The 14,974-nt window shown below is 46.6% G+C and overlaps 1 protein-coding gene across 1 annotated transcript in view; it reads left to right on the forward strand.

Annotated features, from left to right (window-relative positions):
* Positions 1-14,974, forward strand: part of LOC126295328 (adenylate cyclase type 6) — a 2,630,635-nt gene that overhangs the window by 1,782,763 nt on the left and 832,898 nt on the right. The window lies entirely within an intron of this gene.

The raw sequence follows: 14,974 nt of genomic DNA on the forward strand, positions 1-14,974 counted from the left end.
ACAGTTAATTTTCCAAAATTAAAAAAAAGCCATAAGCCTTAAATTTTAAATATCTGAAAACAGATAATTAAACACCGGTGGGAAAGACTATAAAGACAACGGCACTCAGAAGCCACCAGGGAGGTCGGCCTGCCCTCGTTCACTTGGGCGAGACAGGTGTTGAGCCCAACTACACTCGATACGTCGGAACCCAACCAGGGGACAGCCACGGTCTGACCGACACAACAAATTGCTTGCCACCAACCAGTACATGAGATCACGAACACAGAAGGTGATGCATGTATTAGCTGTCAAAATTACACACCATGTTGCACAGCGACAACATGCGAGGAAAGTATGCTGCCTGAAATCACGTTAGTGGCCAGAACGGGTAACTGGAACACTAACGTTCACTAGGCACAAAATTCCGGTGCACTCGAAGTGCAGTCACTCCTGGAAAAGGAAAAAAGAACACATTGACACCGGTATGTCAGACCCACCATACTTGCTCCGGACACTGCGAGAGGTCTGTACAAGCAATGATCACACGCACGGCACAGCGGACACACCAGGAACCGCGGTGTTGGCCGTCGAATGGCGCTAGCTGCCCAGCATTTGCGCACCGCGGCCGTCAGTGTCAGCCAGTTTGCCGTGGCATACGGAGCTCCAACGCAGTCTTTAACACTGGTAGCATGCCGCGACAGCGTGGACGTGAACCGTATGTGCAGTTGACGGACTTTGAGCGAGGGCGTATAGTGGGCATGCGAGAGGCCGGGTGGACGTACCGCCGAATTGCTCAACACGTGGGGCGTGAGGTCTCCACAGTACATCGATGTTGTCGCCAGTGGTCGGCGGAAGGTGCACGTGCCCGTCGACCTGGGACCGGACCGCAGCGACGCACGGATGCACGCCAAGACCGTAGGATCCTACGCAGTGCCGTAGGGGACCGCACCGCCACTTCCCAGCAAATTAGGGACACTGTTGCTCCTGGGGTATCGGCGAGGACCATTCGCAACCGTCTCCATGAAGCTGGGCTACGATCCCGCACACCGTTAGGCCGTCTTCCGCTCACGCCCCAACATCGTGCAGCCCGCCTCCAGTGGTGTCGCGACAGGCGTGAATGGAGGGACGAATGGAGAAGTGTCGTCTTCAGCGATGAGAGTCGCTTCTGCCTTGGTGCCAATGATTGTCGCATGCGTGTTTGGCGCCGTGCAGGTGAGCGCCACACTCAGCACTGCATACGACCGAGGCACACAGGGCCAACACCCGGCATCATGGTGTGGGGAGCGATCTCCTACACTGGCCGTACACCTCTGGTGATCGTCGAGGGGACACTGAATAGTGCACGGTACATCCAAACCGTCATCGAACCTATCGTTCTTCCATTCCTAGACCGGCAAGGGAACTTGCTGTACCAACAGGACAATGCACGTCCGCATGTATCCCGTGCCACCCAACGTGCTCTAGAAGGTGTAAGTCAACTACCCTGGCCAGCAAGATTTCCGGATCTGTCCCCCATTGAGCATGTTTGGGACTGGATGAAGCGTCGTCTCACGTCCAACACGAACGCTGGTCCAACTGAGGTGCCAGGTGGAAATGGCATGGCAAGCCGTTCCACAGGACTACATCCAGCATCTCTACGATCGTCTCCATGGGAGAATAGCAGCCTGCATTGCTGCGAAAGGTGGATATACACTGTACTAGTGCCGACATTGTGCGTGCTCTGTTGCCTGTGTCTATGTGCCTGTGGTTCTGTCAGTGTGATCATGTGATGTATCTGACCCCAGGAATGTGTCAATAAAGTTTCCCCTTCCTGGGACAATGAATTCACGGTGTTCTTATTTCAATTTCCAGGAGTGTAGTTAATTGCACCGCATGGCGGCTAAATTTCAGCAATAGCAACACTCGGTTTTGCTCACAGGGAAACCTCCCCAACAGCAAACCACCGAAACGAACCACCACAACATGAGACCACTACTCAGCTTCGACGCCCTGGGTCGGTGAGCCATGAAGCTCGTAGCGATCGGGCAGCTCCACACACGCTCCGACACTGCGCAGGGACCGCCAGCGGACCCAGCCGACTACACCACTAGGGTATAACTTCGCTCGAACGCACCAACCGACCGACTCACTGCAGGCCCCCTAGCCAGAGACTATATGCACAAAATCAAAGATGGTACACGGCGCAAATATCGATACACGTCACTGCTGCCCCACGCAGAAGGAAGAAGAAACACGACGTATCCGCAACAAGGGCGGGAAACCAAACACAGATAGACAGCAAAGCTCACTAAAACGCGTATTTGGGAGTGAGCACGGCTCAAACTGCTTTTTGATAATTCTTCTGCTTAATTTCATTTCAGTTACTGATTTTTGCCGTGTATTAGCGTAATTATGTACCAAATACATTATTGTCAACATGTTCTCGATGGCACGACTCACTGCAGGCCCCCTAGCCAGAGACTATATGCACAAAATCAAAGATGGTACACGGCGCAAATATCGATACACGTCACTGCTGCCCCACGCAGAAGGAAGAAGAAACACGACGTATCCGCAACAAGGGCGGGAAACCAAACACAGATAGACAGCAAAGCTCACTAAAACGCGTATTTGGGAGTGAGCACGGCTCAAACTGCTTTTTGATAATTCTTCTGCTTAATTTCATTTCAGTTACTGATTTTTGCCGTGTATTAGCGTAATTATGTACCAAATACATTATTGTCAACATGTTCTCGATGGCAACACGTTTAAATTTCAACAGAAAATTTAATCCTATGTACGTGGCCATTTTGAGTCTTGGAACAAGTTTTCACATTTGGAAAAAGCATTTATTTTCGAGAGCAATTTTTTTTATTTTCAGAAAATCACTGCAGGACATAAGGTGTGAGTGGCATCATTTAAAAACGAAACAAGAGAGATTATTACAGTTGTATTGTAGGACTGGCTAGAGGAGAAATTCTGTAGTTTAACAAGGTAGAAAACTCATCTCTACAACTGACTGATTATGCAAGTGGCGGCATAAACTGGTTTTGTGCCAAATGTTGCTATTTGAATATGTTTCTAAAAACTTATTTAAACCCACGCTAAAATAATCCAAAAAAGTAAGTAATCTACTGTCTGAATGAGGCACTGCCGATATGTTGCTACTTAATCAGCCAAAACAGTTGGTAACCCTTGGAAACATAGAAGCAAGGAATAGTGAAATTATTATTTGGCGTCACTGGATTTACCTATCCACAGACATAAATCACAAATAATGTTGGACTGTTCCATTTGATGTACAAGTAAGTGCATGTGGCTCACGAAATGACCGTGGATGTGTAAACATAAAGCGAGGTCAGTGATTTTCTATGTCTCATGATGACTGAGTGTTGTGTGATGCCCTTAGGTTAGTTAGGTTTAAGTAGTTCTACGTTCTAGGGGACTGATGATCATAGATGTTAAGTCCCATAGTGCTCAGAGCCATTTGAGCCATTTTTGTAAACATAAACAACTCACGTAAGAATGTAAACAAAAACAGCAAAACATGTGTCCAGAAGCTATGAACAAAGCGTCTGTTGCATTTCCCAGCCAATGAAACGAGTCACTGATTGTGATAGCGTAGTGCACACAAAATACACGCGAATTTACGGCAAATCTCCTAAAATCGTTTCGGACCTCCTGTTGCCCGGCATCATGCAGAACCTCGACGTAATGGGCTCAAAACGCTCCTGCAGAAATATTCGGTCTTGCTGCCTTCATAGCCATCCAATATTTTGTGGACGAGCTGAACTGTCAATTATGTCCCATAAATGTTCGATAGCATTCAAGTCGCGCTATCTGGGAGGCCGAACCATTCACCCGCGTTGTCGAAAACGTTCTTCAAACCAACCGTGAACAATTGTGGTTCGGTGACCTGACATCCTTCTTTGGGGACATGGAGTCCACGAATGGCTGCAAATGCTCTCCACGTAGTCGAACATAAGTATTTCCAGCCAGAGATCCGTTCAGTAGGACCTGAGGAAGCAGGCCATTCCACCAGAACAGATCCCACACCATTTTGGAGCCATCATCAGCTTCTTGCTCAGTGCCCTGTTGACAGCCTGTGTCCATGGCTTAGTGGGTTCTGTGCCACATTCGAATCCTACCTTCTTGTCTTACCAACTGAAATCGGAACTCATCTGAGCAGGCCTCGGTTTTCCTGTCGCCTACGATCCAACCTATATGGCCAGGAGAGGCGCTGCAGGCGATGTCGCACTGTTAGCAAAGACACTCGCATCGGTCATCTCCTGTCATCGCCTGTTAGCGCCAGATTTTGCCGCACTACCCTAACGGATACGTTCGTCATATGTCCCACATAGATAACTGCTGTTATTCCACGCAGTGTTGCTCGTCTGTCAGCACCGACAAATCTATGGCGCTGCTCTCGACCATTATGTGAACGCCATCGGCCACTGCGTTGTCTGTGGTCAGAGACAGTGCCTCTAACCTGGTATTCTCGGCACACTCTTGACACTGTGGATGTCGCAATATTGTATTCCCTAACGATTTACGAAGTGGAAAGTTCCACAAATCTAGCTGCAGCTACCATTCCGCGTTCACAGTCTGTTAATTCCCATCGTGCGTCCATAATGGCGTTGGAAAACTTTTCACGTGAATCAGCAGAGTACAAATGACAGCCCAGCCAATGCATTGCCCTTTTGTACCTCGTGTACGTGTCGCTAACCTATGACTTCAAATTGTTTATGAATAGCAAACTTCTAGCAAAATGATTCTATAGCCTACAGTGAACATTACTTGGAGACTGTATGTAGTGTTAAAGTGGTTGTTGGTGGCGGTGATGATGATGTGATGATGATGATGATGGTGGTGGTGGTAGTGGTGGTGATGATGATGATAATGTCAATGTTGATGATACAAGTAAAACGGTTGAATAAAAATGTCGTGGTCATAGTCAAGTTGATGAAGGGAAAGGTGTTGATTAAGATGATTATGACGATGTTATTACGTCGGTGGCCATGGGGATGGCGATATCTCAGTTTCAACATCGATTGTGACAGTGAAGTGGATGACGAAAATAGTTGTTACTTAGGAAGTGGGGATGAGGGGTACACTTAGGATGGAAGGTCAAGCCCCCTGTAATGTCACTTCTTAAACAACAACTACCGAATACACTGTTTATTCAGAACGGATAAGAGGCAATCAACGTGGGCATCTTTTATAAAATATTACAGATATCTTGCTTCTCAAGCAAGACTTCAGATAACAATTACCAACAGACTTAAAAAGATGACCCACAGATATTTCGAGTAAATTACAGTCTGAAGCTGATTTAAAGAAACGTAACAATTTTTGTTGTTGAAAAAAGTAAATAATTTACAATATAAAGGTGATTTAAGAAAAGCATTAGTTCGTTTAGAACCCCCAAAAGCCCAATCAGCACAACACATGACTATAATTACAATTCATACTCAACAAATTTAAAATCTTTTTTTTTTCAAAAAAAAAATTACATGTAATAGGTTAAGTTTATGAAACGGGCAGTGACCCCAGGCTACTCTGCGCAAAGGTGACTTAAATGCCGGAAGCAGGAGACCAGCCGTCTTATGAAACGGGCAGTGACCCCAGGCTACTCTGCGCAAAGGTGACTTAAATGCCGGAAGCAGGAGACCAGCCGTCCAACTCCCAAACCGGGAGTCACTTCCGCACCCACGCACCCCAACTCGCAGAAATTGGAACACGAACAGACCGCAGAAGACAAGGAAAACACCAGCCAAACATCAATCTGTACACGTTAAGAAATCCATAAAAATGAAATACACAAACCAATTACTGTTGAGTGAGTGCATTCAATAAGTGCACGTATATAAGGAAGCACATATAAATGACTAGTTTTACAAAATACAAGCGTTACTAATAACAGAATAAGTGGTTGCAGTTTTTTTACTGCTAAATGCCAGGGACGTTGCTTAATGGCAATAAACCCAAAACGACACGCACGCCTTCCTGCTGACCTATCTTTTAATTGTCATCCAACCAGCGGATTTTGAAGCAAATTGCTGGTCTGCATACAGTCACACAGACTCTGCCGGCTGTCTTACTTAGACAACACGTACATTAGAACCAACCGACCAACAAGTTCACTCGCTGCAACGCAAATCGTTTGACGAAGCACCAAAACCACTTACACGTACGATGGAGAGCGTTGTTCGACATGGTCTCGAGGGATGGACCTCTCCGAGAAAACAGGCCCCAAAGCACTGCGACGACCTTCGACAAGACGTGCATTAGAACCAACTGACCAACAAGTTCACTCGCTGCAACGCAAATCGTTTGACGAAGCACCAAAACCACTTACACGTACGATGGAGACCGTTGTTCGACATGGTCTCGAGAGATGAGCCTCTCCGAGAAAACAGGCCCCAAAGCACTGCGACGAGCTTCGACAACACGTACATTAGAACCAACCGACCAACAAGTTCACTCGCTGCAACGCAAATCGTTTGACGAAGCATCAAAACCACTTACACGTACGATGGAGTGCGTTGTTCGACATGGTCTCGAGGGATGGGCCTCTCCGAGAAAACAGGCCCCAAAGCACTGCGACGAGCTTCCACAACACGTACATTAGAACCAACCGACCAACAAGTTCACTCCCTGCAACGCAAATCGTTTGACGAACTACCAAAACCACTTACACGTACGATGGAGTGCGTTGTTCGACATGGTCTCCAGGGATGGGCCTCTCCGAGAAAACAGGCCCCAAAGCACTGCGACGAGCTTCGACAACACGTACATTAGAACCAACCGACCAACAAGTTCACTCCCTGCAACGCAAATCGTTTGACGAACTACCAAAACCACTTACACGTACGATGGAGACCGTTGTTCAACATGGTCTCGAGGGATGAGCCTCTCCGAGAAAACAGGCCCCAAAGCACTGCGACAAGCTTCGACAACACGTACATTAGAACCAACCGACCAACAAGTTCACTCGCTGCAACGCAAATCGTTTGACGAAGCATCAAAACCACTTACACGTACGATGGAGTGCGTTGTTCGACATGGTCTCGAGGGATGGGCCTCTCCGAGAAAACAGGCCCCAAAGCACTGCGACGAGCTTCGACAACACGTACATTAGAACCAACCGACCAACAAGTTCACTCGCTGCAACGCAAATCGTTTGACGAAGCACCAAAACCACTTACACGTACGATGGAGACCGTTGTTCGACATGGTCTCGAGAGATGAGCCTCTCCGAGAAAACAGGCCCCAAAGCACTGCGACAAGCTTCGACAACACGTACATTAGAACCAACCGACCAACAAGTTCACTCCCTGCAACGCAAATCGTTTGACGAACTACTAAAACCACTTACACGTACGATGGAGACCGTTGTTCGACATGGTCTCGAGGGATGGGCCTCTCCGAGAAAACAGGCCCCAAAGCACTGCGACGAGCTTCGACAACACGTACATTAGAACCAACCGACCAACAAGTTCACTCGCTGCAACGCAAATCGTTTGACGAAGCACCAAAACCACTTACACGTACGATGGAGACCGTTGTTCGACATGGTCTCGAGGGATCGGCCTCCCCGAGAAAACAGGCCCCAAAGCACTGCGACGAGCTTCGACAACACGTACATTAGAACCAACCGACCAACAAGTTCACTCGCTGCAACGCAAATCGTTTGACGAAGCACCAAAACCACTTACACGTACGATGGAGACGGTTGTTCGACATGGTCTCGAGGGATGGGCCTCTCCGAGAAAACAGGCCCCAAAGCACTGCGACGAGCAGCGCCCAAAGTTGACATCAGACATGTCCACCACAAACTCGGGACCGTCTTGCAAGGTAGATCGGCCGTGCCATCGCTAGCCGAACGCGCGTGTTTGCTCCGTCGTCCAATCACGCCCTATCGCCTCGCACCGAGTCCGACGACCTAAACCCATACCGCCAGACCACAACAGGGGCAAACAACGTAGTACAGCTGGGTTATCGATAGTACCGGTGTGACAGAAAAGGCGCACCACGGCTCAGTGGCACTTATGATTGAAATTTCTCATTTTGACAGAACAGGGCGATGCAATTTGCTTGTTCAAAATATTCTAAACCAAGATCGCAAGTATTTGTACATTTAAATCAACCAGATTTGACAGATTTTGGTGTCATCTCGAGGTCTTAAAAAATCTGCTTGTTATGAAATGTATTGTTTTTAAGTTGGACTTCACGCCAAATCAGCGAGCTATAAAAGGTTTGCATAACTAAAATATTTAGCGATATAGAGAAGGACATCTACATCTACATCCATACTCCGCAAGCCACCTGACGGTGTGTGGCGGAGGGTACCCTCAGTACCTCTATCGGTTCTCCCTTCTATTCCAGTCTCGTATTGTTCGTGGGAATAAGATTGTCGGTATGCCTGTTTGTGGGCTCTGATTTTATCCTCATGTTCTCTTCGCGAGATATACGTAGGAGGCAGCAATATACTGTTTGACTCCTCGCTGAAGGTATGTTCTCGAAACTTCAACAAAAGCCCGTACCCTGCTACTGAGTGTCTCTCCTGCAAAGTCTTCCACTGGAGTTTATCTATCATCTCCGCAACGGTTTCGCGATTACTAAATGATCCTGTAACGAAGCGCGCTGCTCTCCGTTGGATCTTCTCTATCTCTTCTATTAACCCTATCTGGTACGGATCCCACACCAGTCAGCAATATTCAAGCAGTGGGCGCACAAGTGTACTGTAACCTACTTCCTTTGTATTCGCATTGCATTTCCTTTGTATTCTTCCTCTGAATCTCAGTCTGGCATCTGCTTTACCGACGATCAACTTTATATGATCATTCCATTTTAAATCACTCCTAATGCGTACTCCCAGATAATTTATGGAATTAACTGCTTCCAGTTGCTGACCAGCTATTTTGTAGCTAAATGATGAGGCATCTATCTTTCTATGTATTCGCAGCACATTACACTTGTCTACATTCAGATTCAATTGCCATTCCCTGCACCATGCGTCAATTCGCTGCAGATCCTCCTGCATTTCAGTACAATTTTTCATTGTTGCAACCTCTCGATACACCACAGGATAATCTGCAAAAAGCCTCAGTGAACTTCCGATGTCATCCACCAGGTCATTTATGTATATTGTAAATAGCAACGGCCCTATGACACTCCCCTGTGGCACACCTGAAATCACTCTTACTTCGGAAGACTTCTCTCCATTGAGAATGACATGCTGCGTTCTGTTATCTAGGAACTCCTCAATCCAATCACACAATTGGTCTGATAGTCCATATGCTCTTGCTTAGTTCATTAAACGACTGTGGGAAACTGTATGGAACGCCATGCGGAAGTCGAGATACACGGCATCTACCTGGGAACCCGTGCATTCGTTTTTAAATAATCTAGTGGTGAAAAACCTTTTATATGTGGTGTTTTTTATCCACACGACAGCTTGACCTGAGGTCCAACTTAAAATGAACACGTTTCATAACACAAAGCGCATTACAAACAGTGTCGAAAGTAGAATATTTAAAAACTTAAAGCACCTTGTCCAGATTGCAATGTCCATATATACACCGTTAACTATTTCAGTTACGCAAATCATTGATAATGTGCTGTTTTTTTATCCACATGACAGATTGGCGCGAAGACCAACTTAAAACGAACACGTTTCAAACAAAGAGATTGTTTTAAGATCAGAAAGTGACAGCATAGTCTGTTGAAACCAGTTGTCTTAAACAAAAACACTTGGCTTTAGAATGATTTTAGGTGATTTGGTGGACATGGTAGTGGAGGTATTAGCAGATGAAGAAGGAGCTAGCAAAAGATGATAATTACGATGGAAAAATGGAAATCAAGGATCAGTTTGCAAGGATGCCACTATGCTGGCAGATGAAAACAGTTGTGCCATGCTTCGGCTCGTGTTGGTGCCGTGTCTAGATTTCTGCCAGAGCGTATCGTTTAGCTGGCACGCTTGCGTTGTTTGTCTTCTGCTCATGTTCGCTGGCGCCACTCGGTTTCGTAAGTGTTGCCTGTCCGCTAGAGGCAGCAGCGGCGCTTATCGGTATGTAGTTCTGCTGCCCTATCCTTGGGCAAACTCGTGACATTTCCGTGTGGTGCGAGTGTGAAGTTCAGTTGGAGGACGCTGGAGCAGTGAGGTTTGCGCAGAGCGACAACACGCCGGGACCGCTGGCGGAGTTTATGGGTTGCCAGGTCGAAGGGCGGCGGTCACGAGGGTGCATGACCTCGTCGAAACCGGATCCTACTTATTTGAGTTGAGTGGATTGCAATTCGTGTAGAGAAACCTCCACTATTGTGAAATCTCCCGGTTCTCCAGAGACTGGGGTTCGTGTTGCTGCTCGTAGTGTCAAAATGGTTCGAATGTCTCGGAGCACTTGCGCCTTGAACCTCACGGCCACTCCGGCCAGCTCTCGTAGTGTCGCCAAGGCGAAGAGCAGCGCGTGGAGAACGTGGATCTGATCAGCTTTTTTTTTTTTTTTTGTCGTCAGTTTGCTGACTGGTGTGATGCGGCCCGCCACGAATTCCTCCCCTGTGCTAACCTCTTCATCTCAGAGTAGCACTTGCAACCTACGTCCTCAATTATTTGCTTGACGTATTCCAATCTCTGTCTTCCTCTACAGTTTTTGCCCTCTACAGCTCCCTCTAGTACCATGGAAGTCATTCCCTCATGTCTTAGCAGATGTCCTATCATCCTGTCCCTTCTCCTTATCAGTGTTTTCCACATATTCCTTTCCTCTCCGATTCTGCGTAGAACCTCCTCATTCCTTACCTTATCAGTCCACCTAATTTTTCATCATTCGTCTATAGCACCACATCTCAAATGCTTCGATTCTCTTCTGTTCCGGTTTTCCCACAGTCCATGTTTCACTACCATACAATGCTGTACTCCAGACGTACATCCTCAGAAATGTCTTCCTCAAATTAAGGCCGGTATTTGATATTAGTAGACTTCTCTTGGCCAGAAATGCCTTTTTTTCCATAGCGAGTCTGCCTTTGATGTCCTTCTTGCTCCGTCCGTCATCGTTTATTTTACTGCCTAGGTAGCAGAATTCCTTAACTTCATTGACTTCGTGACCATCAATCCTCATGTTAAGTTTCTCGCTGTTCTCATGTCTACTACTTCTCATTATCTTAGTCTTTCTCCGATTTACTCTCAAACCATACTGTGTACTCATTAGACTGTTCATTCCGTTCAGCAGATCAATTAATTCTTCTTCACTTTCACTCAGGATAGCAATGTCATCAGGGAATCGTATCATTGATATCCTTTCACCTTGTATTTTAATTCCACTCCTGAACCTTGCTTTTTTTTCTTTTTTTTTACTGAGCTTCTAATTGCTAGACTATTTTCAGCGTCTTACATTGTTAAGTTCAACCAGCGGTATTTTTCCTTCGGTTGGTGTATGTAACGGCAGTGTACATTTCCTCGCCTTGCCGCTGCTGTCCGGTGAGGCGTGTAAGTTAGACAACTTTCTCGATTGTAGGCCGGTTGGTGATGCCTTTCTTGTTCCGGGTGCTCTCAGCACAATATTCTGCCGGCGGAGCCAAGACCACCGGGCTCGGGCTTTGGCTTAATTTTACGTCTTGCATTTGTTTCGCTGGATGTCAGGTAGCCTCACCAAGATCACCATTAGTCGCTCGTTACACTGCCGCTAGTCCGAGTTGCCACCTTGTGATCTGAGTGCAACTCTTGGCTGCCTATCTCATCGCTCGAGAAAGTATTTTTGGTGTGACCTACTCAGAGGTCGATTGCTGGAGCAATGTCTGTACTGTTAAGTTACCATCATTTGTCTCACCTGTTTGGTGATCTGTTGTTTGTTTTCTTAAGATTAACTTTGCTTTGCCATTCGCCGTTTGACAGAATATTTGTATAAAATTTTTATAATTACCATTCTGGCGTAAAGGCCTTCAGCCATGATTGTGGTTACTTGCCTTAAAATTCTAGTTGCGACCACATTGACTTGTTTTCACACATTATTTGCTACCTGTATTTTTTGTATGTTTCCTAAACACTTTAATAAATGCTATTTTGGGCGTTAAACGCCTTCAGCCATGATAGTGGTTACTTGCCTTAAAATTTTGATGCCGACCACATTGGCTTGTTTTCAAAAAATTTTTGGGCCTGTATTTTATGTTGTTTTTGTTGTAGTTTTCAGTCCTGAGACTGGTTTGATGCAGCTCTCCATGCTACTCAATCCAGTGCAAGCTACTTCATCTCCCAGTACGTAGTGCATCCTACATCCTTCTAGTTCAAATGGCTCTAAGCACAATGGGACTTAACATCTATGGTCATCATTCCCCTAGAACTTGGAACTACTTAAACCTAACTAACCTAAGGACATCACACACATCCATGCCCGAGGCAGTATTCGAACCTGCGACTGTAGCGGTCGCGCAGTTCCGGACTGAGCGCCTAGATACATCCTTCTACGATTTTTACCCTCCACGCTGCCCTCCAATACTAAATTGGTGATCCCTTGATGCCTCATAACATGCCCTACCAACCGATCCCTTCTTCTAGTTAAGTTGTGCCACAAACTCCTCCCCAATTCTACTCAATACCTCCTCATTAGTTACGTGATCTACCCATCTAATCTTCAGAATTCTTCTGTAGCACCACATTTCGAAAGCTTCTATTCTCTTCTTGTCCAAACTATTTATCGTCCATGTTTCACTTCCATACATGGCTACACTCCTTACAAATACTTTCAGAAACGACTTCCTGACACTTAAATCTATACTCGATGTTAACAAATTTCTCTTCTTCAGAAACGCTTTTCTTTCCATTGCCAGTCTACATTTTATATCCTCTCTACTTCGACCATCATCAGTTATTTTGCTTCCCAAATAGCAAAACTCCTTTACTACTTTAAGTGTCTCATTTCCTAATCTAATTCCCTCAGCGTCACCCGAGTTAAATCGACTACATTCCATTATCCTCGTTTTGCTTTTGTTTATGTTCATCTTGTATCCTCCTTTGCTAATTTTTTTAAATAATTGCTTTTTGGGCGTTAAAGGCCTTCAGCCGTGATAGTGGTTACTCGCTTCAAAATCTGATTGCGACTTCATTGGCTTGTTTTAAAAAATTATTCACTAAAATAAATGAGTGAAACTGCAAAGCAAACCAGTAGTAATTGATTAGAGGCCGGTCCACAACCGTAACCCAGTACTGCGATCCTTAATTATCACGTTCGAACAGTGTCCCGAAGCTGGCGTTCCTGTGGTATTACTGCGCCCAGTGTAGCAAGTTTAGCAAAGCCAGGGAGCGCGCTGTGAGCTGGTCCAGCCGCCTTTGTCTGGCCTCCAGCCGCCGCCAGTGACACCGTATTCCTATGCCGCACCCCGTAATCTGGTCGCAATCACTGGAGTAACGGCATCGTAGTTCCAGACCCCGCACAGGGTCGCTCAAGTCCTCCCCTTTGATCTGCCGCACTGCACACTGCTGCACTACGGCCGACTCCTAATCTCAGACAACTGCTCCTCTTTGGATTCGCTCGCGTCTAGCTAAAGCGGATGCATCTCTCGTTCCACAGCCGGGCGGTCTAAGACATCTAAACCCCCATTTACATTCGACAGAGTGGGAGCGAACGAGCATTCGAATTCGGCAGCGTTCACAGTCATTCGCCAGGCATTTACAGGGGACCGAATGCTAGAGAACACGAGAGAGGTGAGCACTGCCCGCCAGTGATTCTAACGCTGCATTAATGCTCTTTTCTTGCGTGAATACCTTTAGTCTACAGCCGTTTTGTACACTGAAGAGCCAAAGAAATTGGTGCACCTGCCTAATATCGTGTAGGACCCCCGCGAGCACGACTCCATTAAAGTTGAAGTAGCTGGCCGCTGTGGCCGAGCGGTTCTAGGCGCTTCAGTCCGGAACCGCGCTGCTGCTACTGTCGCAGGTTGGAATCCTCCCTCGGACGTGGATGGGTGTGATGTCGTTAGGTGAGTTAGGTTTAAGCAGTTCTAAGTCTGGGGCACTGATGACCTCGGATGTTGAGTCCCATAGTGCTTAGAGCCATTTGAACCATTTGAAAGCTGAACTAGAGCTGGAGGGAATTGACACCATGAATCCTGTAGGGCTGTCCATAAGTCTGTAAGAGTACAAGTGAGGGGTCATCTCTTCTGAACAGGACGTTACAAGGCATCCCAGATATGCTGGGGAGTTTGGTGGGCAGCGGAAGTGTTTAGACTCAGAAGAGCGTTCCCGGAGCCACTCTGTAGCAATTCCGGACGTGTGGGTCGTAGCATTGTCCTTCTGAAATTGTCCAAGTCCGTCGCAATGCACAATGGGCATGAATGTTGGATGTGATTAGGTAGGATGCTTACGAACGTGCCACCTGTCAGAGTCGTATCTAGACCTAGCAGGGATCGATATCACTTCCACTACACATGCCCCACACCATTACATCCTTGAACCGTCCCCTGCAGGTAGACAGGGTCGATGCACCCATAAGGTTGTCTCCAGACCCGTTCACGTCCATCCGCTCGATACAGTTTGACAGGAGACTCTTCCGATGAAGCAACGTGTTTCCAATCATCAACTGTCCAATGTCGATCCTGACGGGCCCAGGTGAGATGTGCAGTCATCAAGGGTACACGAGTAAGCCTTCAGCTCCGAAATCCCATATCGATGATTCTAAACATTCATGGTGGTGTCTGTTTGTTCTTATATCGTGTCTCCTAACCACTTTCGCGCAACGACGCTCTGAGCGTGTTTTTTAGGGAATTGACTAGTTTGAACCTGGGACCTGTTGCTGGTAAGGAGACGCCAGACCACACATGACATGTAGAATTCAGAAGAGTTCATTGAGACTAGCGATGATATAACCAAATATATAATGATCTCAGCGTCAGCTCCACTGCACTCTCTGTAAAAGAATCTTAATACTAACTAAATTTAGTGGAAGGGGTTCAAGGCTTTCCTATTTTTAGTTAGCTGGTAAAATAACGTCGAAAAAGTTTACCACTGGAAATTTTATTCTAC

The sequence above is a fragment of the Schistocerca gregaria genome, chromosome 11 (assembly GCF_023897955.1).
Source record: "Schistocerca gregaria isolate iqSchGreg1 chromosome 11, iqSchGreg1.2, whole genome shotgun sequence".
NCBI classification, from domain to species: Eukaryota; Metazoa; Arthropoda; class Insecta; order Orthoptera; family Acrididae; genus Schistocerca; species Schistocerca gregaria.